General features: G+C 36.3%; 1 protein-coding gene across 13 annotated transcripts in view; it reads left to right on the top strand.

The window, feature by feature from the left end:
- SOX5 (SRY-box transcription factor 5) overlaps positions 1-26,703 on the top strand; it is a 993,366-nt gene that overhangs the window by 131,979 nt on the left and 834,684 nt on the right. For 9 of the 13 annotated variants that reach the window (XR_014145609.1, XR_014145610.1, XM_081821346.1 and 6 more), the window contains one exon: positions 17,893-17,974. The exons of the other annotated variants lie outside the window; for them this stretch is intronic. The gene's annotated coding sequence lies outside the window, so the exon portion shown is untranslated. The remainder of the gene's footprint in view (positions 1-17,892; positions 17,975-26,703) is intronic. 13 annotated transcript variants of the gene reach the window in all.

The following is a 26,703-nucleotide window of genomic DNA, read 5'->3' as shown; positions in this document are numbered from 1 at the left end:
CCGCAGCCCTTTGATATTACTTCCTCTCATGACAAAATCTAACTGCTATTTTCACTGTACATTAATTTTGATATCATTTCAAAGTAATAGCATCTATGGCTCTGTAGTCTCTTAATGTAGATAGTCCTCACTCTCTCCCCTCTATTTCTTTGCTTTGTTTCCCATGTTAATCTGGTAACCAGCCACTTATTGTACTGATTATCTTGTAATTGAAACTGTAAAAGCCCATGGCAGGTAAACCTATGGCAGGCAGATGGTCTCCCCAGTATGTCAGCTGTCTCGGATGTGGGTTTTTTTTTTTTTTTTTTGGTACTACAATGTGGTCTGGGAAAACACACACATACACACACACACACACACAATGAAGAAAAGAGCCCAGATCATACAATTTGAAATTTAACAGAATGTATTTGCTAACACTTTTAAAGTTGCCTTAAGACGAAAATTCATTATGGAAGCATCTTTTGTGGAGCATGAAGTGAAAGAGCAGGAGGGGAAACTACAGTGTTGGGAAGAGTGTGGAGCTTGTTACAACAGATTTTTTCAGTAGCAGTGTTTGTGCCTTTGGTCTTTTGGTGGACTTCCTCCTGGGGGGGAAGGCAGAAATGCCCCCAAGCTGTTGGTTGCTTCTGCTTGTTCTCATAGCAGCCTGAGGGGAAAAGTGCTTGTTTAAACACTAATATATTCCATAAAAACCAACAATTATGGCAAGGTTTTTAAAAAAGAAAATTACATTAAAGATGAATGAGGATATATTGAAATAATTATGTTTTAAGGTGCGTAACATTAAAAAATATTGAATAGAATATTGACTGTTTTGTGGAAATAGCAATGAGATTCCTGTCACCTAATCTTACAATAATTGGGTTATTACTATGCAAATGAAGGTATTACTTTAAAAAAGTAAGGAAGCAAGACAGATCCTTGAGGCAGTCCTTTATCTATTCTTAAAGCTGTGCTGTCAATTCTCCTTAGACTGAAGATCCTTTTCCAAGCAATTTGAAGATGCCCTTTTCACTATTTGCTCCTGAAATTCCACTATAATATTTTTCAGCTGCCACAGGTAGCAGATTGGTGGCTGGTGATTTTATTTTATTTTATTTTTTTAGCTCTTTGTGGAACCCAAAGGAGTAATTAAACTGTATAATGATTGCCCACTGTCTTTTTTTTTTTTTTTTAAAGAAAGGAAGTGTTGTGAATTTTGCTGGCAAAGATACATGCCGGACCCCTTATCTCCACTTTCCATACAGCTCTATCATTATTGTGTAGTGTCCGGTGGTACCTACACATCTCAAAAGCCACCAGGTCATTTTGGGCTAGCAGACCTCCTAGGACACCTTTGTGGCTGAGGAAGCGATTCTGTTAGTCCTCAGTCAGACTCAAATCAATAGTCCATACATTGCTGTCACCACCGTGTCCATTTAAGCTCCTGTGGCACCCATCAAATGAATGGAAATATTTGGGACAATTGCCATTTTAGTTCATGACCCAGGTAAATACCTTTGTGTTCAGCAGGGAATAGTTTTCTTTTTTTTTTAAAGATTTTATTTATTTATTTATTTTTTTGACAGAGACAGACATAGCGAGAGCAGGAACACAAGCAGGGGGAGTGGGAGAGGGAGAAGCAGGCTTCCCGCTGAGCAGGGAGCCCAATGCGGGGCTCGATCCCAGGATCCTGGGATCATGACCTGAGCCGAAGGCAGCCGCTTAACGACTGAGCCACCCAGGCGCCCCAGGGAATAGTTTTCAAACTGTTGATTGCTGAGGCTTTGGATAAAAGGTGATTGTATTTCCTGGGAATGTTGTATGATTTTTACACACCAATGTTCGCTGTATGAGGAAAAATACAAAGTTCCACTTTAAAAGTTCCCTAGTATTTTTACATAGAGAAAGCATCAAACAAAAGTCTTGGACTGAGCCTTATTGAAATCTCACAATGGACTTTTTATATTTTGATGGTCTTTGGTAGCATATACTGGATTCATCAAAGGAAGGAGATTTGAGGAAATCATGAAAGACAAATTTCATTTACCAGATACTTTTGGTTCCAAGGATTAGGGGGTCAAGAAAATATAAGCCTTACCAGTTTCAGAATCAGTTGGGACTTGAGAGACTCTATAAATGTCATCAACACTGCTCTTTACCTTATGTCCTGTCATAGTTCTTAAGGAAGAACTAGGCTCAGAGTGGCTACTGCACATTATATATTCATACCATTCTCTGTTCAGTAGAGAAATCCTAGAATAGAGTTCTATTTATATGAGAACAGATTTGTTTTATAGTTATTAGGCATTTATCAAATTTATCAAATTAATTTATCAAATATAGATAACATTTTTGAACAATTTGCCATCCTGAAAATATTAATTCTAAATCCTTTCATTTCCATAATCCAATTAATTTGGTTAGCTTCAATAAATTGATATAGGAAGGTAGTTTTTATTAGATCTTTGTGGAAGGGATATTTGGGAAAAATGCAGAAGTCTAGTACATCATTTGGGTTAGAGTAAGTTATCTACTGTTATAAATAACCCTCAAATCTCATTTACAAACCTTGTTGTGAGTTTAGGTGACTCTGAATGTCAACTGTCTACCACCTGCTGACTTTGCTTTCCATACTTCAGTTTTAGTACACCTCCATATAGACCTGCTTCCATGCATTCCCAGGCCAAGGAAGAGAAAATTTAGATAGCTAAGCACTGGCAATTAAATACTTTATTCCAAAAGTGACGAACATCATGTCTCATATTTCTTTGCTAGAATTAATCATATAGTCCTTCCTAATTTCATTGGGATGGGAAGAGGAGAGCCAGATATTGAACAATGTTGGGAATATTGATCCTATCCAGTATTGACTTATTTTTTTCTTGAGAATAACTTTACAGTATGAAACATTACTCAAGATGTGTGTGGGAAGTTATGGCAAGGAGTGCAATGAATGATTTTTATTAAAAATGAAGCATTTTCTTCCTATTCATTGATGCACCCATTTGTCTAGACTTCCTTGGATGATGCTATTCTTAGGTTTTATGGAACATGTTTTACCTTGACTAAGGTTACTGTGCAGTCACCTTTTACAGATAGGATTATATTGAGCTTTTAAATTGTAGTTGTAACCAATTTGCAGTAATGATAAACATCGCAGAAGGTTGCCTTTGTCCAGTTTTGATGAGGGTTGGTGATATTAGATGCAGCTAACAGTTTCTCAGGTTGGAAAAAGGATTATTTGATTTGTTAAGAGAAGGAAACATTAGAATCAGTATATTCTTCAACTCATTCTGATAGGATCTGCAAAGAAAAGAGAGCATGATTTTAGTATAATGAATGCCCCATTATCTTCTTAAACAAAGCAGAATATTTGGAGCTGATAGGTGTTTAGCAACAGTAATAAAAGTGTGTATCTTATTTAACTTTTTCTGGTAGCATGAGAACAAGGGTGTGTTCGACCTTGAGGAGCAAATATTTTACTACTTAGAGCGGCTTCCTCTCCTCCTCAAGAAGTAACCAAGTAATTTCTTTTAAATATCATCATGAACTCATGAATTTAAGCATATTTGATGAGTTTGATCTATTGAAATTCCTAGTCTTTTGAAGGCTCAAATTATCTCACCTTTGTCTAATGGAAACCTCTTCAGGTTGGCTCCTGAGTACTTTTGACATAACTATAGTCATCTTTGATAGCGTCCTTGGTATGTGGCATGTCAAGATGTTCTAGGCACATTTTGTACATACTCTGCCATCATCCACTTCTTCATCTATTTCTTGTTTTCTAAACACTAGGTATGTTCATTGCTACTGGCTTGGTTATTGTTTATAGGCCTAAATAGACAGTGCTATTTTATGTGCTGAGAATTTTCACTTCTAGTACTCAAATATTAATTTTGGACTATCAAATTTCATGTCAAAACAAAAGCATCTAAATTGGTCCTAATATATGTGATGTCTGTCAGAAGTTCTAATATTTTTAAAGAACCACATTTCAGCCAGGGAAGAATATCATCTAGCTATGAACTACAATGTATACATTTAAAATGTTTCTGAAATTAGTATCTCCTTGGCTTAATACTGTGGGCAAAGTCTTCTTTCACAGTTTATATTCATATTTCACTCTCTTTTGGCTAATGGTGATCTCATCTACTACAAGTTACTGTCTTTATAGGCTCTTATGCATAGAGTTCTACTTTTATTTTTTAGCATGTTTGCTTCATCTTGATCACCATTTACCAATGTGTATTTGCTGCAGTAAGTGTAATTTCCTCAGTTTTCATATGCATTATATTATTTATATATTTCTATAGTTAAACATTCAAAAATTATTCTTTGAAAAAGAGTAAACACTAACAAAATTTTATCATTTTTTGCATATAGCCCATATCATAGTTGGTTTAAATGGTTAATAGCCTTCCTAGAGACTGCACCACAAAGCATTGTCTGGCAAAAACAAACAAACAAACGCACATAGAAAGTTACATAGTCTCTATAACATCCACTTGTTCAGAAAATCCTTTTAAGGCAGAGCCTCATCTATAAGGATCTCTTTTCATTAATATCACCAGGGAATAAAATGCCCCTACTTAGCAGCTGTGTAGGAGGAAAAAGGAAGGGTAGAGTGGCAGAATCTAAAGTTTTTGTGGTTTTAGAGCCTTGGTTATGTATAATTTTGGGGTGCCCTTGTTTGACAAGAATGTCTGGATCAATCTGGGTGACTCTGACAACTCACTACTCCCATCTTTTCAGAAGATGGTATTCTGCTCATCTGAAATGAATCACTTGGACAAGTGCTTTCTTTTTCTTTTTTTTTTTAAGATTTTATTTATTTATTTGACAGAGAGAGGCACAGACAGAGAGGGAACACAAGCAGGAGGAGTGGGAGAGGGAGAAGCAGGCTTCCCGCCGAGCAGGGAGCCCGATGTGGGACTCGACCCCAGGACCCTGAGATCGTGACCTGAGCCGAAGCCAGACGCTTAATGACTGAGCCACCCAGGCACCCCTGGACAAGTGCTTTCTGATACATATAGATCCTCCATCCCACCTGTTTATCTGTCCTGATTCCCACTTTTTGGTCTTCTGGGGGCTCTAGGAATAACCAGAGGGCCATGAGATTAGATGTGTTATTGGATCACAGTCATTCACAAATGATACACAAGTGTACTGGCTCATTAGAGTATTTTTAAAAGAAATTGGAGTAGTGTTTGAAAAAAAAAAACTAACCAGATTTAATAATAAAGAAAAATAATATTTCACAAAGCCAGACATTAGAGATAGGGCAGATTGTTGGGTTGACTTTGGCCAGTGCTTTCAGCATCTTATCTCTGCAGTTCCCTTAGCTCTGTCATCCTCTGTATGTCAGCTTTATTCTTTTTGTTTTTTTGTGTATAGTTGACACACAATGTTATATTAGTTTCAGGTGTTCAGCCTAGTGATTCAATTAGTTTATACTTTATACTATGCTCACCACAAGTGTAGTTACCACCTGTTACCCGACTGCACTATTACAACATCCACTATATTCCCCGTGCTGTCCCTTTTATTTTTTTTTATTTTTATTTTTTAAAGATTTTATTTATTTATTTGAGAGAGAATGAGATAGAGAGAGAGCATGAGAGGGGTGAGGGTCAGAGGGAGAAGCAGACTCCCTGCTGAGCAGGGAGCCCGATGTGGGACTCAATCCCGGGACTCCAGGATCATGACCCGAGCTGAAGGCAGTCGCTCAACCAACTGAGCCACCCAGGCGCCCCCCCTTTTATTCCTGTGACTTATTCATTCCATCACTGGAAGCCTGTACCTTCCACTCCCCTACACCCACTTTCCCTACCCCCCTGACCCCCTTCCCTCTGGCCACCATCAGTTTTCTGTATTTATAGGTCTGATTCTGCTTTCATTGTTTGTTCATTTATTTATTTGTTTTGTTTTTTAGATTCCACATATAACTGAAATCATATGGCATTTGTCTTTCTGTGTTTGACTTATTTCATTTAGCATAATACCCTCTAGGTCCATCCATGCTGTCACAAATGGCAAGATCTCATCTTTTATGGTTGAGTAATATTGTATCACAGACACACACACACTCCACATCCCTTTATCCATTTATCTATCACTGGACACTTAGGTTACTTCCATATATTGCCTATTGCAATTAATGCTACAGTAAGCATAAGGGTACATATACCTTTTGGAATTAGTGTTTTCATTTTCTTTAGGTAAATACCCAGTAATGGAATTACCAGGTTGCATGGTATTTCTATTTTTAGTTTTTAAGTTTTCCATAGTGCCTGCACCAATTTACATTCCTACCAACAGTGCACAAGGGTTCCTTTTTCTCCACATCCTTGTCAACTCTTGTTATTTCTTCTCTTTTTGATTCTAGCCATTCTGACAGGTGAAAGGTGATATCTCACTGTGGTTTTGATTTGCATTAGGATGTTCCATGCTCATGGATTGGAAGGATTAATATTGTTAAAATTCCATATTACCCAAAGCAATCTACAGATTCAATGCAATCTCTATCAAAATACCAACAGAATTTTTCACAGAACTAGAACAAATAATCCTAAAATGTGTATGGAACCACAAAAGACCTTTAATAGTCAAAGCAAACTTGAGAAAGAAGAGCAAAGCTGGAGAGAGCACAATCTCAAATTTCAAGATATACTACAAAGCTGTAATAATCATAGCAGTATGCTACTAGCACAAAAATAGACACCTAGATCAATGGAACAGAATAGAGAGCTCAGAAATAAACCAAGGTGGGGTGCCTGGGTGGTGCAGTTGGTTGAGCATCTGACTCTTGGTTTTGGCTCAGGTCCGATCTTAGGGTCATGGGATCAAGCCCCATGTCAGGCTCCATGCTCAGTGCAGTCTGCTTGGGTTTCTCTCTGCCTCTCCCCCTCAAGCTCTCTCTCTATCTAAAATAAATGAAATAAACCCACGCTTATATGGCCAGTTAATCTACAACAAAGGAGGCAAGAATATGCAATGGGGAAAAGACGATCTCTTCAATAAGTCATGTGGGAAAACTGGACAGCTACATGCAAAAGAATGTAACAGGACCACTTTCTTAAACCATACACAAAAATAAACTAAAAATGGATTACAGACCTAAATGTGAGACCTGAAACTATAAAACTTATAGAAGAGAATATAGGCAGTAATTTCTTTGACATCAGCCTTAGCAACATTTTTCTAGATATGTCTCCTAAGGCAAGGGAAACAAAAGCAAAAATAAACTATTGAGACCTCACCAAAATAAAAAGCTTTTGCACAGAAAAGGAAACCATCAACAAAATGAAAAGGCAGCCTACTGAAAGGGATAGGTTCCTGGCACCAACCATTCACTGGCAAGGAAGATGGGATTACCATGGTTGCTTTAAATTTAATACCACAGATGTTGGGCTCAATCCCTCAAACTGCACAGCTCTTACATGCTGAGGAAGGGATATTGAGGAGAAAACTTCACTATCTATTACATTATGCCTTAGGGTGTATTTGTGTATTTATGATAATTTGGCTGTAGAATGTGAGTAAAATAATGAACAATTACAGCTGGAATAAGAAAAAGGGGAGGAAAAAGCAGTATGATATAATGTATCCAAAGATATGTGTGTGTGTGTATTCTGAGAAACAGAAAGAGAATGAGCAGGAAAGGGCAGAGGGAGAGGGAGAAAGAGAATCTTAAGCAGGTTCCATGCCCAGTGTGGAGCCTGATGCGGGGCTTGATCTCACTACCCTGAGATCATCACCTGAGCTGGAATCAACTGACTGAGCCACCCAGGTGCCCCAAAGATGTGTGATTTGATTATAAAAGTCTTTCAAAACATCCCTCTGACTTTTATTACTTTTTAAAATTTCACTAAGAATTACATGAGCAACCTAATGTCATCCCATTGTACCTCTAGATGACCTCAGTGAAAACCAACTTCTGTGAAATACAGTTAAACTTGCCTTTCAGAGCTGTCATCTGCATGAGCTTTTTATTCTAGTTGTTTTTCGATGACTTCTCCTTGAAAAACCTCTTATAGATCCAAGAGTGTCCTGGGCTTTAGTACCACCACTCATATTTTTTGAGGTGCATGCCTGGAATGTTGTCTGCTCTTCTCTCCAGCTTCCCAGGTCTTTCCTGTTCCTCAAAACCCAGCTGAAATGTCTATGAAGCCTTTTGGTAACCAGCCTAGCCCAATGGTCTTTTCTCTCTCTTCCCTCTGAAGACTTAAGTATAATTTTGTCTTTAATTCATTTGTTGGCCAAATTATCTGCTGCCTTTTGAGACTTGTCTTCTATGTCTTTGAGCTATTAATAACATCTTCTATTATTGATTATGACTTTCTTGAAAATAGAAACCCTTGGTATCTTAATGAGTCCCATGAAAATTGTTTTTCATGTAGTCATCTTGGAAAGGGAAGTTTAAATAATCTCAAATTCTGTACATAAAAATAACTCACATTTACTAAGTGTTTGCTATATGCCCAAGAGTAACAAATACTTTATGGATGTTATCTCAGTTTTTCCTCACATACAGATACAAAAACTCCTTGTAGTAGATTAGACAAAAACTATCTCAAAAGAGTTGAAATAAGAAAGGGAATATAGTGGTTCCCTGATAGAAAATAACCTTTAAGCTCATGGTATATGTCCAGGCATCCATCTCTCACTCTGTTTTCCCATCTCTTACCTTTACTTTTCTCTTAGTTGACTCTTTTAGGTTTGAAAGATCCAGTAACCTCAATCATGGTTATGGGGGTAGTTCTAGCAATTGTTGTGGTGATGGGGATTCCCCCATGGCTTCCCAGAACTGGTCAGTGATTACTCAGGCCTAAACAGTCATCCCTAAAGTGCAGCTAGAGGAGGTGTGGGTCAAACTCACTTGAACCATGAAGTCTGAGAATAGGGGCAGCATGGTTTTTCAGTGAGATGCTGAGTAGACAATTTTTCTGGTAAGTATTATTTCTAATTTACAGATAAAACCTGGGCTTAGAGATTAAGTAACTTACCTAAGATCACCCAGATAGGAAGACTCTATCCAGCATAAACTCCAGAGTTCATGATAAACACTTTGCTATATTGTAGTATTTTTATTAAACTGTGTTTGAGTATCAGTGCTCAAAATAAAAATAGCATCTATTGTACAGACCTTACTTTATGTATCTTCAGTAGCCATCCTCTTTAGATACTCAGTGCCCTTACTTCCTTGTATAATCTCATTTTTTTTTTTTACCAAATCAGGAACTGAACCATTATCTGAAATTATTGCATACTAGTTGAGTGACTGGATTTGCTTTCCTAAGGCTGTGTTTCAGTCACCATGTTTCCTTATTCAGATCGTACTCAAATACTTTCATGACTCTTTGTGGACTCCAAAGATAGTACACATGACAAAGAAATTTTAGATATTGTCCAAGTGGGTTGACCACTGAAAACTCCCTCCATTGCCCATGGAGGTGACTGGATATAAGGTGGCGATTCATGAGTATGTTACAAGGGCTAGTCCAAGATCTGTCAGTGGAAAGACACTTGGGGAGAATAAACCAGGATTGACTGAGTTGTGGATGTGGAAGCCCTGATTCTTAGAGCTCCTTAGATGAAAGTGTATGGGTCCTGTTATCTTTGGCTCCTTCCAAAATCTAGAACTGCCCTGCTCTTGCTTGGGCCTGCCAGCAGGCCTTGTTCTTCAGGTTCTTCCTGCCCTTTCAGTACTTAGGAGAGACCACCTACTGACTCACTGCAACTCCAGGTCTTCCTGTTCTTCTTCTGACCCAAGAATTTCGGATGTCTAAAATGAGTTTTCTAAAATTTTTGACATTATTATACTTCAGGTGCTATTTAATTTTTTTATATATTAACACACAAACGTATGTTTTGCTGTAATAAACCCTTTCCTGACATTCTGGAATGTATTCCTTGTTTTACTTCTTTCTCTGCTAATGACTTTTCCAACTTTGAAGTAGTTAGATCACAGCTTTTTTATTAGTAAGTTTTAATGACTTTGTTTTCTCCACATCATCTAACAAAGTACGTTACAGGTATTGCTCAACAATATATTTATTTAATTTGACTTAGTGCTCAGAGATGGGGTGAACTGTCTGTGACATTAATATGAGGACCAGGAAATTCATCTTACTCATAGAGGTGGCCAGAAGACCGTTTTACTCTGCACTTTCAGCTTGGGCTAAGATCTATAGGATGAACAGAGTGTACCAGCCTAATCCACAGATTGGTATGTAGTTCTTACCATCTTTATCCATTCAGTCTTTACTATATCAGCTGAGGGGTTAATTTAGGATTGTTTTTTGTTCATTGAATATAGAACTTGGTGTATTATGAGGATTTTTGCTTCTAGTCAGGAATAATGGCTTTGTGTTGTAAAAAGCATTAAAATAGTATGTGCTGTCTTATCCAAACTAGGTCAGTTATTTTATTGTTACATTTGATCCATGATGGTACTATGGCTGGAGAGGGAAACAAGTCTTCTTATGTAGAAATGTTGCCTATTAACAATGAAAAATGCATTTATAGATTGTCCTCCTATTAACAGTTCATGGTCTATATTGAGGTATTTGATCTGTTCAATTACTGATTTTTCACTGGTAAAGTATAACTTCATCTTTAGTCCATGCACATCAGCATAGGAGTACATCTATTTTACTTTTTAATGTTAAAAACCACAAAGGCTTTTCTAAATTAGCAGGGGCATTTACACAGTAAACTAGTGAAAAATGTTATGAGCTTTCATCAGCTGTTTTGGTTTTCGCTGCCACTTTGGGGCTTTTACACATCTTTCTCTTTCCCACCCCATCTCCAGGAGTCAAACAAAGAAATATAATTTGCATCAGCTATAGAAATGCCTTGGAGATCACTGCTCTAAGTGTGCTGGGGATTTGGAGTAGAAATCCTGAAAAAGAGAGAAAGGCAAGGGTAAAAGCTCTGTTGACAAGGGAGTTTCATAGGCATGCGGTGAGAGCACAACATTGGACGTGTGAATACAAATTTTACAAGCTTCCTCTTCTCTTGTGAAAAAAGTCTAGGACTGTGGTTAGTTCTGTCTGGTTAAAGAGTTGGATACAGTGACAGCTGGATAGCTTAGTTTTTCTTTCCGATGTAGATACTTCCCTGTTGGAGTGTTTAGCACCTTTACTCCTTCATGTCCTGCTTCTCATCATATGTGGCACCACTGGTTGAGAGGAAGGTAGGTGGCTCTCTCTGTACATGATGCTGAACAGTTCTCCATCATTTGGCCAATCCACTGGGCTGGAATGGAAGGGCATTTGAATTTTCACTTTGATGTGGAGCATTAGCACATTCACTCTCTGCTGGCATCATGTCAAGGAAACCAAGTAAGCTTGTGAACCAGTTTTTCCCTGGAGCAAATATAATACACGTATTTGGCTAGGAGGTCATTTGTTAAAGGTTGACTTTATTTTTCAATAGGATCAGGTACTTGTTCAAATTTAGAAAGCATCTAAGTAGAGGCAATGTAGACATTTAATCAAAGCAAAATCTATTCTAAAAAAATAGGAAGATCTCATTATAGATTCACAGTCTGTGTATTTGTGTGCTCAAGGATAATAATAATACTGGGATACATTTCAGAGAAAAGAGATGAGTAAAAATAAGAAAAAAAATTAATGGATTTGAGCCCAAGTAAATGAAACTCTATTATTTAATTATAGTATCTGACTGTGAATATAAATGGGAGATGTAGAGCGAGAATTTTTTCTACAGTTTGGATCATAGAAGATTTCATGACTAAAAGGGGAAGTCTGAAACTTAGAGCTAGAAGCTAGAGGTTTGATCCTTCATAAAATGAATCAGGGAGTATAAAAAAATATTTTGGGATTGAGGACAGTCCCTTTGCAAGCACTCAAGTGTTTTTACATCTAAAGTGAGTAAAAACTGCATAATGTGGAAACTACGCCAGTGTCCTTCAAATTTGCCACTTTGGAGGAGCCTGAATAGATGGGGAAAAACTTACTGATACACAATGGAAAAAGACATGCTAACTCTTACAATTTCATGTTTGGAACCTCTTGTGTGGGCCAGTGTCTGCAATAATATCAATGGTTGGTCCATTTATCTGTTACCAATTGCTATTTTTGGCATGTGGATAAGTTTAAACTCCTGTGTCCTGGTTAAATTTCAGTGTAGATGAGTGATAATATTCTACCTGCCATGTTCTTATTTTGCCTTTCTTAAGGAAATGAAGCACAACTGCATTCCCAAGCAGACTTTTGATATACTTTAGATAAAAATTTAGTATTTTTATCTAGTATCTTCATTTTGTAGTTCCATATCATTAAACCTCAGTTCTAGCTTCAGTACTATCACTGACTCACTTGTGACCTTGGGCAAGTTATCTTCATCTCTTTGAAATCTATTTTCTATCAAATAGAACAGCAGTCTAGGTCGTTGTTAAGCAACCCACAATTTTAACAGACTATGAATTGTTGATGCCCACATCCTTGATAATACAATAAGGGGAAAATTTTATCCAGACTTCAAAAATTTTTCAGAAATTTTCAGAAATTACCTTTAAAGTTGTCTATCCAAGAGTATATATCAAATGCCTGAAATCTTAGTGTTTCAAATTAGAGTAGTTTCTCCCCCACCCCCCCAACTAATCCCAATCCATTTCTCAGTTATCTTTTTAGTGGAGATATGAATGCATGTATAGTTTTAGGTGGAGGAAAACAAGAGAGCTTGGGGAGAAAACAAAACACTATCTCCTATAGCTACATGTATTTTGATGTTCAGATTTTTGATTTATCAGTCTTTTTTTTTTTGCAGAAATATTCAGGAGGGCACAATTTATGATGTACTTAACTCAAAGTGGTAAAATGATGACACCATCAGACTATGATGAGTTTTGTATATATAATGTCATACCTAAGGCAACCACTAAAAAAGCTACACAAAGAGATACTAAAAAATACTGCATATAAATCAAAAGTGAATTATAAAAATTGTTGAAGGCAGAAAAAAGGAACGAGAAATGAAAAATAGAGGAAAGTCGAAAACAAAAAAACGAAATTGCAGACTTCAGTCCTAACATATCAATAATTACATTAAATATAAATGGACTAAATAGAACAATTAAAAGATTGTCAGAGTATATTAAAAATAGGACCTAACTATATGCTGTTTATAAGAAATTCTCTTCAAATATAATGATATAGACAGGTTGAAAGTAAAAGGATAGATAAAGATGTATAATGAAAACATAAATTAAAAAGGCAGGAGTTGCTATATTAATATCAGATACAGTAGACTTGAGAGCAAAAGAAAAAATTACCAGTGATAGAGGGGGCTATTATATAATGATTAAAGAGTTGTTCCATCAAAAAAACATGGCAATCCTAAATGTGTATGCACTAAATTACTGAATTGCAAAATACATGAAGCAAAAATTGACAGGTTTGAAAAGAGAAATAGACAAATTCACAAATATAGTTGAAGATTTCAACACCCTGCATTATCAATTGATAGAAAACTATACAGAAAATCAACAAGGATATAGAAAACTCAACATCAGTCACCAATAGGCTCTAATTGATATTCACAGAATTCCACCCATCAGCAGCAAAACACATGGTCTTGTCATGTGACTATGGAACGTATACCAAGAGAGACTATATCCTGGATCAGAAAATAAATCTCAACACATTTAAAAAGAATTAAAGTCTTATGGAATGTATTATTTGACCAGCATGGAATCAAATTAGAAGTGAATAATAGAAAGATAACATGAAAATCTCTGAGCACTTAGAAATTCAGCAACATACTGAATTATAAATAATAATCAATGGGTCACAAAGGCAGTCTCAAAAGACATAAAAAATACATTGAACTGAGTGAAAATAAAAATACAACATCAAAATTTGTGGGTCACAGATAAAGAAGTGCTAAGAGGACTCATTATAGCACTAAATATATACATTAGAAAAAAGGAAAAATCAGTAATCTAACCTCCCATTTCAAGAACCTATAAAAAGGAGAGCTGAATATACCCAAAGAAAGCAGAAGAAAGGAAATAATAATGTTAAGAACAAATGCCAATAAAATTGAAAGCAGAAAAACAATCAATGAAAAAAATATGGCCATTTGAAAATTGATGAAATTGACAAGCCTCTGCAAGACTAACAAAGAATAAAGAGAAAAGACACAAATTACCAATATCAGGAATGAAAAAGAGTGATCACTGCAGACCCTGCAGACATCGAAAGGATAATATGGGGATATAACAAACAGCTCTATACACATACATTTGCCAACTTAGATGAAATGAACCAGTTCCTTAGAAAGCACAAACTACCACAATTTACCTAATCTTAAATAGATAATTTGAATATCCCTATAATTAATAGGGACATTGAACATAAAATTTTTAAGCTTTCAAAGAGGAAAATCTGGTCCCAGATGGGTTCACTAGCGAGTTCTAACAGACACTTAGAGAAGTAACACCAATTCTACACAATCTCTTCCAGAAAACCATTTATTTTATGGTAGTGTTATCCAGATACCAAAACCCAACAAAGACAGTACACACACACACACACAAAAAAAAAAAAAAAAGAAAGAAAGAAAGAAAGAAAAGAAAACCAGACACAAATATCCCTCATGAACACAAACACAAAAATCCTTAACAAAACATTAGCAAATAGAATTCATATAAAATGACATATATCCCATGATCAATGGGGTTTATTCTAGGGATGCAAGGCTGGTTCGGTACTTGAAAAACTATTAGTGTGATTCACCATGTAACAGGCTAAAGAAGAAATGTCACATGATTCTATCAATTCATATAGAAAAAGCTTTTGACAAAATTTAACACCCATTCATGATAAAAACTCTCAGATAAATAGGAACCAGGAACTTCCTCAAATTGATATATAAACATATATTAAAAAATGCATAACAGTCTACAACTAACATTACCTTTAATGATGAAAGACTGAATTCTTTCCCCTTAGATCAGGAAGTAGGTCAAGAATGTGTGTACTCACCACTCTTATTTAATATAGTGCTAGAATTTCTAGCCAGTGCAAAAGGAAAAAAAAAAAAAAGGAAATTAAAAGCATAGAGATCAGAAAGGAAGAAATAAAACTGTCCCTATTTTCAGGTGACATTTTTGTTTATGTAGAAAATCCCAAGGAACTTAAAAAACACACTTGTCAATCTAATAAGTGAGTTCATCCAAGTAGTGGGATACAAGATAAACATACAGAAATCAATTATATTCTTTTATAATAGCAGTGAACACCTGGACACCAAAATTAAAAATACAATGCCATTTACAGTTACTAAAGAAATTAAATACTTAGGTATAAATCGAACAAAACATGTACAAGACTTTTATGTTAAAATCCAGGAATATCTAAAAATAGATACCATGTTCATGGACTGGAAGACTCACCAATACAAAGATGTCAATTCCCCCAAACTGTCATACAGATTTAACATAATTCCTATCAAATTTTCAGCAAGATTTTTTTTGTACATATAAACAAAATTATCCTAAAATTTATATGAAAAGGCAAAGGAATCAGAATAGCTATAATGAATTTGAATTAGAAAAATAAAGTGACAGGGATTAACACACCTAATTTCTAGATTTATTATATAGCCATAGTAATCAAGACTCTGTGAATTTGGTAGAGCGATAGGCACATATATTAATGGAACAGAATGGGGAATCCAGAAACTGACTAACACAAACATATTTAATGGATTTTTGACAAAGGTGCAAAATCAATTCAATGGAAATACAGCCTTTTCAACAAATGGTGTTAGGCCAATTGGACATTCATAGGCAAAAAACCCAAAACAAACAAACAAAAAATGTTGGCCTAAGTCTGACAGCTTATATAAAAAGTAACTCAGTATATATCATGAAATTAAGTGTAAAATCTAAAATTATAAAATTTTTAGGAAAAAAATGGAAGTCTTTAGGATCTAGGGTTAGGCAATGCATTTTTGGACTTTCTACCACAAGCACAATCCATAAAAGGAAAGGTTGATAAGTTGGATCTTGTCAAACTTAAGAACTTTTGCTCTGTGTAAGACCCATTAATGAGAATGAAAAGGCAAGCTACACACTGGGAGAACATATTTGCAAACCATGTATCTGACAAACAACTAGTACTAGGAATATAATCTTTCAATCTACAGGTAAAAAAATCAATTAGAAAATGTCCAAAGACATGAAGAAACATTTTATGGGAGAAGATATATACAGATAGCAAATAAGTACATGAGAGATGTTCAGCATCACTAATCATCACTAATCATTAGAGAAAAGCAGAATGGCTAAAATAAAAACTAATGACAACACCAAATGCTGGCAAGGATGCACAGAAACTGGCTCACTCATGTATTGCTGATGGGGATGTAAAATGGCACAACCATTCTGCAAAATAGTTTGGCAGGTTTTTAAAGAAAATTTAACATACATACTCCAGTACAAACCAGCAATTGCTCTCCTGGGCATTTATCCCAGAGAAAGGAAAACTTTTGTTCATATAAAAACCTGTATGCATATGCTTCCAACAGCTTTGTTCATAATAACTTCAAACTGGAAGCAGCACAGTGTCCTTCAATGAGTGAATGGTTAAATGATCTGTACCATAGAACACACTACTCAGCAATAAAAATTAGAGAACTATTGATACTCCAACCTGGATGAATCTCCAGAGAATTATGTCGACTATATGATTTCATTTATATAATATTTTTGAAATGACAAAATTATACTAATTATAAGTCAATTAGTGATTTCCACTGTGTATGGAGGAGGTGGGATGGGAGGGAAATGGTTATTGCTATAAAAAGACAATCTGAGGGATTCTTACGGTAATGGAAATGTCTGTCTTGACTCTATCAATGTCAATATCTTGATTTTGGTGTTGTACTATAGTTTTGCAAGATGTTACCACTGGGGGGAATGAAGCAAAAGGTGCAGGAATCTGTTTCTTACAACTGCCTGTGAGTCTACAATTATCTCAAACTAAATTGTTTAATTAAAGAAGAAGGCAGCCCTCTACCGGCTCCTAGATTAAAATCCAAAGCCTTTTCCTGGCCCTTTCCAACCTCACTCATGTCCTACTTCTCTCTCCCTTGCATATCATGCTGGAGCCATAGTGGCCTTTTTGCTGTCCCTGGACCTGCTTAGCAAGCTCTCACCACAGGGCCTTTGTACTTGCTATTCCCTCTGCTGGGAAAGCTCCTCCCTCTGGTTTACTTACTTCATCCTGTTTTCTGCTTAAATGTCACCTTATTAGAGGATTTCCTTGAATACTTTCTCTAAGGAGCACGCCTGTCACAATCTAATGCCTTATTTGGATTTATTTTTCTTCTTTCAGTAAAAACATATTTGATACTTTAAAAAATTCCACATTCCTGGGATGGGAACCTTAAATTCCCTGTTATGCCTTCACTTTTCTTTTCTTTTTTTTTTTTTTTAGATTTTATTTATTTGACAGGGACAGAGATAGCGAGAGCAGGAACACAAGCAGCGGGAGTGGGAGAGGGAGAGCAGTCTTCCCACCGAGGAGGGAGCCCGATGTGGGACTCGATCCCAGGACCCTGGGATCATGACCTGAGCCGAAGGCAGACGCTTAACGACTGAGCCACCCAGGCGCCCACCTTCACTTTTCTATGAGTTCTTCTGGAATTTGGCGCATTGATTAAAAAAACAAACCAAAGAACCTGATCTCTATTATCTTTCTTTTGTATTTTCTTTCTTTCTGCTGATGTCTAGGTGCAATTCATGGGTTCTATAGTAGTAAATGCTCAGTTTATCACAATCCACTGGTATTTCCCCAACAGCTAAAATTTGAGAGTTGACCTCTTTACAAAGTGAATCTGCCTCTAAATGACTTAGCTCTAATTCTCTTCTAGGCTTTTTAATCAGTCTGCAGTGTAAAGACATACTTCAAGAGGATCCTTAGAAGTCTTGGACAAACTTACCCTTATGTGGCAGGTATGTCTCTGTCTACACACTAAGTATGCAAGACATGTAACTTTCTTTATTCTTCTATAGCTAAATCTAAATTACGGTTTGATCTTCCATTTAACCATGTGGAAGCAATCTGAGGTTGCATCTAAGTTCTAGGTAAGGTTGTGAGATACCAAGCTTTTGAGGATGACATACCTGTTCTTTGGCTGCCATTTCTTCATTAGCCACAGATTTCTTCCTATCCCTTGTCAGTACTTGTGGGCAACTGCTGAGGCATACCTTAATCTTCCTTTGAGGATCTTCTGCTCTCATTCTTCAAGCTTTTCCAGGTACCTCCTGGGCATATCAGGGCATGCTGTCACTCCTGCTGAACCAGAAGAAACTCTCTGTGGTGGGATGAAATTCTTCGCTCTCTCATGCCACTCTGAAGCACATGATACCTGTGTTGCTCTTGTATCATGCTACTCTATGGGATCCTTTGCAAGCCTGGTCAGGTCCATCTTCCTGGACATATTGCTTGGCCATCTCTAAGGTCCAGGCTATATCCAAGAAAGAAGATCCTTTCCCTCCTACCATTATCTCTCACTCACATATTTGGGGTTTCTCTCTGTAACAGTACTTTGAACAAGCACAACTTAGGAAATCAGTCAAAACATAATTTATTTGTTTTACTTGTTGTTCTTTTAAAATGAATTGGGAAAGGGTGGTGGGAGTTCCCTTGCCTTTGGGAAAAAAAAATAGGTCTCAGGCAGGCTCCATCCCTAATAGGACTACTCTTAGATTTAAAAAAAAAAAAGAATTCTTTTTGGCACTTTAGATTCCAAACATAGTCTTCATTCAGAAATTAGAATGTCTAATCTCAGACCATAATCATAGCTTGAAAGTTAATTTAATATCCATCATCCCTTCTCCCCCATCTGGGGCCCATTTTTGGGTTGGGCCAAAAATTGCACTGGGAGAGGGTGTGGGGTTTTTTTCTCTTTTTATCTGTCACCTCCTCTCCCACTTGCTATCTATTGCTAAACCTTAAGTGGTTGGAGCATGGGAAAGAAGAAGAAATAAATGGCTTAAGAATGTTTCTTACTTGAAATGGTCCTGTGTTAAGCTGGCTCCATGCATTCTGGGCCTGGCGATGGTTAAAACTGAGGCTCAAAAAAATAAAATAAAAAATAAAACTGACACTCATTTGGCTCCCTTCTGGACCCATCTGGCTCAACTCCCCTGAGTTGAGTAGGGCTTCTTCTCTAGCTATTCACTTTCCAATGGAGCTTCTGGTTTTCAGATAGTCCATTCTACATGCACTCTCATCTAGGGTATCAGTGATACTTCCAGATGGTCATCTTGGGCTTCAGCATGGCTCTCTCATACGTGGCCCACACCTGCTTCATGAAAACATGAATCTTATGAACCTCTATGGGCAGGAAGGGTGCAGGTACTTCTCAGATTCCAGAGCTGCTCCTAGCCTGACCCTCTTGTCCTCCAGATTTCCAAGGTGAGAATCAGTCTGCAGTCCATTGGGTTTCCCAAACTCTAGGGGACACATTCAGGCTGTCTAACTTGTTCCTTTGAAGCCTCTGTAAATACTTGAGAGAGAAAAGTGGTACCTTCCAGCTCTCTTGCTTGGGGGGAGGTGGGATTTACCATAGAGTAGCAGCTCAATCCAAGAATCTCTTCGTAAAGCATCTCCTAATTTCTATTGTTTTGATCCTTTACATTATCTTGTTGGCTTTAGGGCCATCTGACCAGTCTTGTGATTTTCTTTTAAAATCTGGATTTTGATCTGGCAAAAAAGCCCTTTACTTTGGCATTTCATACCTGTTCAATGGAGGTAACTCAGCTGAATCTTCCAATCTAATGTCTGGTCATTCCAACCCTACTAGGTTGAGTTGAGGTGGTGGGGGGTGAGGTCAAGATGCAGTCACTCCATCCCAAATTGCACCTGGATCCACTAATGTCTGTATATGTCTTGACCACCTTATTTTTCACCCAGAGGGATCTAAATCTACTCTAAGGTTAGTTAATACATAGGAGAGTCTCTTCTAGGTCTCTTTTGTATGCATGGGAGTCATTACAATTTCCCAGAGGGTCTTAGGCTTTTGAAACTCAAAAACCAGTAATTTAATTGACACTTCCCCTGCTCTGCCAATGATTTTCTAATGCTGTGAGTTCAGAGTATAGCAATTTGGCTGCCTGAATGGAGAGAGAAGCAAGATTCAAGGATATGAAATAAAATACTTTAAATATTATATCCTAAATGATAAAAAAATATTGCTTACCCTCTTTTGAGTACCTCTAATGTGGTTTTTAATCTTTATAATGGCACTACATCCTTTACATTAAATATTTGATATTTGAGGAAACCAGGCGTATTAGTCTGCTAGGGCTGCCATAACAAAGTACCACAGAGGGGGTGGCTTAAACAACAGAAATTTATTGTGTCGTGATTCTGGAGGGTCAAAGTCTGAAATCAAGGTGTTGGCAGGGTTAGTTCTTTCTGAGGGCTGTGAGGGAAGAATCTATTCCCTCTCCTTGGCTTGTAGATGGTATCTTCTCCCTGTCTTTTCCCATCATCTTTCCTCTATGAATGTCTATCTCTATGTCCAAATTTGCTTTTTTTCTTTTTATAAGGACACCAGTCATATTGGATTAGGGCCCATACTAATGACCTTATCTTAACTAATTATAGAAATGACCTTATTTTCAAATGTCATCTTCTGACATACTGGGAGTTAGGACTTCAACATATGAATTTGGGAGGGGGGGTTGCACAATTCAACCCATAACACCAGGGTTCAAAGAAGCTCAATGACCTCAATTTCACACAGACCTTGAAATGCTAGTGCAGGGACTCCATAACTGTGTGACTCTAAAGCTTGTGTTCTTCCTGCTGTACTACACTTCATCTCAGATGAATCGTGCATGCAGCCTTGTGCAATGAGAATACTGTCTTTCCTTAAAACAAGCAAACCAGCCTGGTTGAGGCATGGATCTATCCTGGAAAAAAGCCCATACTTAGCTATAAGGTCTCTCATCACACGAACTCAGAATAATGCCTTACACAAAGGAGAAACAGGAACATGTTTGTGGAGAGGTCCAATATAAGGACATTATACCATAGGCTAGAAACTGAATGCATACCTGAATGAGGGTTTAGGTTCTACCAGGATTCAAATGGTTCTGGAGCTGCTAAAATGGCCTCAATTCCAATTTGGTGATATTTTTCCTATGGCCTGTGGTTTGCATTTCCGGTGCTTTTAACCTGTATCCATATCTAAATGTGCCGTGTGTCTGTGGGCTGCTTCACGTAGAGCATATTTAAACAATGTGTAATAAAACAACATATTTAAATCATACAAGAGAAAAAGGGTAGAATGTGTGCTCTAAAGTCCCTGCAGGCATTTACTGGATCATGGTAATGATAGCTTTCCTAAAAAAGAATAAAATATGTTCAGCTTCAATGAAGATTATATTTAGGGGGATTATTAGATTGTTTGGGATATTTTCCTTTTAAAAACAATTCTTTAGTGCATCCTAGGTGGGAGATAGGAATTATAACAGTGATTCAGAAACATGGCTTCATGCATATGAACATAATTGGAGTCTTGTAGTATTCATCACTGTTTTATTCCAGATGGCAAAGAAATTATTATCCCTTTCAGTTAGTGCTTGAAATATCTACCTACAGAAATAAGTCCATTATAGGATTTTTCTTGCCAAAACTCCAATAGATGCTCACTTACTGAGAAATATGTGTACTGAGAAATATTTAAGAAAAATACACTTTAATGAAGCTGCACTAATGATATTTATTTAGCTAATTGTGTACAGGGATCTAAATATGATTTCAAGTAAAGTAGACTATTGGCCGTATAAATAAGCTGGGCACAGGTTTGCAGAGTTTTAAGAGAATTATATAGCAGATCTAATGGAAACTAGAGTAAGCCTCAAAGAAATGTTTTATTATAAATTAGATTTCCTATTATAAAGCAAATAGAGCCACATAACAAAAGCATTTTAAAATAAGGGTAAAAAATCGCTAACATATCAATAACCAAAAGCAACAAAAATTACCTTTTGGCATACTTGCTTCTCTTCCTTTTTCATTCATTTGTTCAACTAGGGATTAGTAAGTACTTACTTAATGCAGACACCTGGGGGAAGATGGCTAGGATAAGATCTCTGCCCTGAATAAGCTTTTAAATTATCAGGGAAAATACACAATGAATGAGTCCTTATAACAGGTGGTAAGTGCAGTACTGGAGGCAAGTTAGCCAATGAGCTTGCTATCAACTCTATTTTCAGGTCTGGGAAGGCTTTAACAGGTAAGCTGAGATAGAAGAAATGAGTAGAAATCTGTTAGCTGGAAAAGAGAAGAAAATGTATTTTAGTTAGAGGAAAGAGCATCTGCTAAGGTACGGGAGGATTGAAATAACATTACGAGGAACTGTAAATAATGCAGCATGTCTGGAACAACAGAGAATGAGGTTGGAGAAGTAGGTGGAGGTGGTGTCATGGAGGGATTTGTGCCAATTATACTATTGGCAAGAAAGTTTTTCAAGTAGTGAAGGAATGTGTTTAGAATTTCATTTTAGAAAAATTAATCTTCAGCAATATGATTGGATGGATGGCTTAGAAATTACTAACCTTAGGAACTGAGGGTTTGGTAAGGAGCCAGATATACCAAGAAGCTGAAATAAAGCTTAAATTAAAAACTCTGGGCTTGCATGGGCCTCCAGCATAGGTAGGGACTCTAAAATGTGTTCTCATGGTCATATGTTTTTATAAAATTTTATTAAAAAGTATGTTTTTAACTTCAATTAGTTATGAATATTTTCCCTTTCTGTATTACTACTCTACCCTGTGTTATGCTTTTCTTAACATTCTCTTAACATTGGGGGGCATTGGTGATGCAGATTTTGTATTCACAATTTTTACCTTATTTTTTCTTTTTCAAATTGGATAAGCTTAGGCCTTGCTTTGTTGAACCAGTCCCAAGATGTGAAATGGCAGGTTCTTAATCCAGGACAGTAGCTGCAGAGATGAAGAAGGAAAGGATATGGAAGACAAAGGGCAAGGAATTATTGACTGTTGGTATGAAGGAAAGGGTGGTACCAAGCTTTCTCGCTTCTAAAACTTGGTGAATGGTAGGGGCAGGTGACTATCATAAGTAACAGTCTGTTGAACATCTTTATGTGTGTGTATATTTTCATATTTTTGGATTTACAAAAAGTGTATTTACCTGTATCAGGGTGTTTTAATGTATTTTGCTATTACCAAACTGCTTTCCAGGTAGATTGTGCCATTTAACACTGCTACAGTGAATGTAGAAATGGGTTTTGTTGTTTATGCCCCGCTAGCACTGGGTATTATAATTTTAATGTTTTTAAACTGAATTATTGGGTAAAATTAGTACCTCCTTTCTATTTTATTCTAAGGTGAGATAAATGCCATCCATTATTATTAGCTCTGCATAACAATCTATTTTCAGGAGATAGTTATTACGGCCTTTTCCCTGGTAATGATTTAGGAAGCATTAGGAGGTAGCTGTAAATCTTTTATGTGAATAGTTATGTTGTACACTCTAAATGCATACATACATACATACATTATAAAAGCTAGAAATAAGTAGGGCTAAAACAGTTTTGTAGATCAAGTTGTTTTAGACTAGGTGTTGGCAAACTTTTTCTGATAAATACCAGATAGTACATATCTTAGGTGGTATAGGCTAGGAGGCAAAATTGAGGATATTATGTAAGTACATTAAGAGAGAAAAAAAATTTCCACAAAATTTATTGACATAGTTCAAAGCATAATAATAATAATTGAGGAAATTTTTTATAATAGTAGTCTAATGAGAAAAAATGAATAATTTTTTTGGGTGGGAGACATTTCATAATTGTAGTTCAAAGTTAATGTTTTCAGTTCTCAGATTGATTATAAATGTTCATTCATTAAATCATTCTTATTTCACTGGTGGTGAGCTAGATTTGGACTACAGACCATATTGTGTTGACCTCTGTTTTAGACAGTGACATTTATAAGGCATTTTTCCAATAGGTTTTGTTAAAATATTTTATATGGTAATATGTTTCAGTTCTATTACATACTTTATTTGAGCTTATGGCAAATCTACAACTTGCAAAACACTCATCAAAATGTGTGTGTCCATGTGTGTGTATGTGTGTGTGTTAAGTGTATAGGGTATGGGTGGTTTTATTCTGCATTATCAATAGAAATTGGGATATTTCTGGAGTAGTAACGCTATGACAATGAAGCATTTTGTCAATTTAGGTTACCAGAGAAGTGAAACAGGAAGCTAGATTTGACAGGTCCAAATTTGATCTGTTGGTATATATATTGGAATGAGTTTGAATATTCCCTGTTGACTTTGATTTGACTATAATTGGTCTTGTTCATTAATGACTGCTTCTGCTAACTTTTGGGGGTTTCTGCTTTGGTTTTCGCTTTGCCGTTCCTCAGCAACTTTCCAAAATGTTTTCATTCTTTTCCGACCCTCCTTCACAAACTTGATGTCTTGAAATACTTTTTTTATAATTTACATTTCATTTGCTAATGGTTTTTGTGGCAAGGCTACCCAGTTCCTCTGGTTTCAAGAAAGAAAAGAAGGAGGAAGGAAGAAAAAAAATGAAATGGAAAGATATGAAAATAAGCAGGTCATTTAACCTACTTCAGAGATTGGGCCATTTAATCTCCTAAGTTTCAGCTGGAATTTGATTCCTAAATCTAAGACCAATTTTTTCTTTAAACTCTTAATGAATGGTTTGGGGATTCTTTTAAAACTTGGGTAATTTTAGCTATTTTCATGAGTATCCTGAATTACGGACTGGATTTCTTAGGAACTGACAATTGGGTTGGAAGTTTAATCTTTTTAGTCAATATGAGTACAAAGAATTGGTAATTTTCTAATGCATAATTGAAGATAATTCAAATGAATGAACTCAGTATGAAAACACTGTTTTTAAAAATATGATGTGGATGGAACTAGAAGGTATTACGCTCAGTGAAATAAGTCAGAGAAAGACAAATACCATGTGATTTCACTCACATGTGGAATTTAAGAAACAAAATAGATGAACACAGGGGAAGGGAAGGAAAGATAAAATAAGATAAAAACAGAGAGGGAGACAAACCGTAAGAGACTCTTAACTATAGGGAACAAACTGAGGGTTGCTGGAGGGGAGGGATGAGGTAACTGGGTGATGGACATTAAGGAGGGCACTGGATGTTGTGAGCACTGGGTGTTATATGCAAATGATGAATCACTAAATTCTACCCCTGAAACTAATAGTACACTATATGTTAACTAAGTTGAATTTAAATTAAAAAAAATACAGAAAATTTTTCTCATATTACTAGTACATAAAATATTTTGATTTAATATTTTGTTTAATGGAGAAATATGCTGTATCTATTTATACAACAAAGTAACTGTATGTATTTTTTAGAGATAATGTGTTATAAGATTGCAATTTTTATGTTTCTGGGAGTAAGCACAGGAGAAAATTCCATCAAAATTAAATTTCAGAATTATTTCCTTCTCTTATTTATTTTTATAGGCCCTTTGGAAAGCAAGGTTCCAAATATATCTTCCACAGTCTTCCTGCCAGTGGCTAACTCAGCGTGCTCTTCTCAACTATTATCTTGTTTTTTAACTGCTGAAATATGTGGCCATTTAAAAAATTTATTTAATTCCACATTTTGTTTCTGCTTTAGATGCAGAAGGTCTTTGTTTTTTTATAGAAAATTGGTATTAACAGTTTTATAATTCCAAGAACAAAATTTGCTCTAGACACCATTTTTTTAGAATTTTCACTGAGTTGTCCAATTATTGTTAATTACCAATTGGACTTACTGTGTCTTAAAATAAAATTCCTTTAATATTTATAATCACAATTATTGACAAATATCTGATGTTTGTTATTTAAAAAACATTTGTTCAGCCAGAAGAGGAGCAAATTATTTCATCAGAGGCAAAATAGAGCTTCAGAGCCCTTCATTCCTGAGTTCTACACCAGGTTTGGGGAAAAGCTGTAGGCGATGTGTTCACATGATCACATATTTTGTAAAATTTGCAAAGTAGCTATTTTTAAAAAATTTATTATGTTCAGTTAGCCACTGTATAGTACATCCTTAGTTTTTGATGTAGTGTTCAGTGATTCATTAGTTACTTATAACACCCAGTGCTCATCACAACACATGCCCTCCTTAATACTCATCACTCTGTTATCCCCTCTCCCCAACCCCCTCCCCTCTGAAACCCTCAGTTTGTTCCTTGGGGTCCATAGTCTCTCACGGTTCGTCTCCTTCTCTGATTTCTCCCTCTTCAGATTTCCCTCCCTTCCCCTATGGTCCTCCATGCTATTGCTTATGTTCCACATATGAGTGAAACCATATGATAATTGACTTTCTCTGCTTGACTTATTTCACTTAGCATAATCCCCTCCAGTTCCATCCATGTTGATGTAAATGGTGGGTATTCATCCTTTCTGATGGCTGAATAATATTTCATTGTATATATGTACCATATCTTCTTTTATCCATTCATCTGTTGAAGGACATCTCGGTTCCTTCCTCAGTTTGGCTATTGTGGACATTGCCGCTATGAACATTGGGGTGCATGTGCCCCTTCTTTTCACTACATCTGTATCTTTGGGGTAAATACCTAGTAGTGCAATTGCTGGGTCATAGGGTAGCTCTATTTTTTTTTTTTAAGATTTTATTTATTTATTTGA

This window comes from Leptonychotes weddellii, chromosome 5, assembly GCF_054177405.1.
Source record: "Leptonychotes weddellii isolate Sample4059 chromosome 5, ASM5417740v2, whole genome shotgun sequence".
Classification (NCBI taxonomy): Eukaryota; Metazoa; Chordata; class Mammalia; order Carnivora; family Phocidae; genus Leptonychotes; species Leptonychotes weddellii.
The sequence above is the reverse complement of the archived record's forward strand: the minus strand, read 5'-3'. Positions and strand labels throughout refer to the sequence as shown.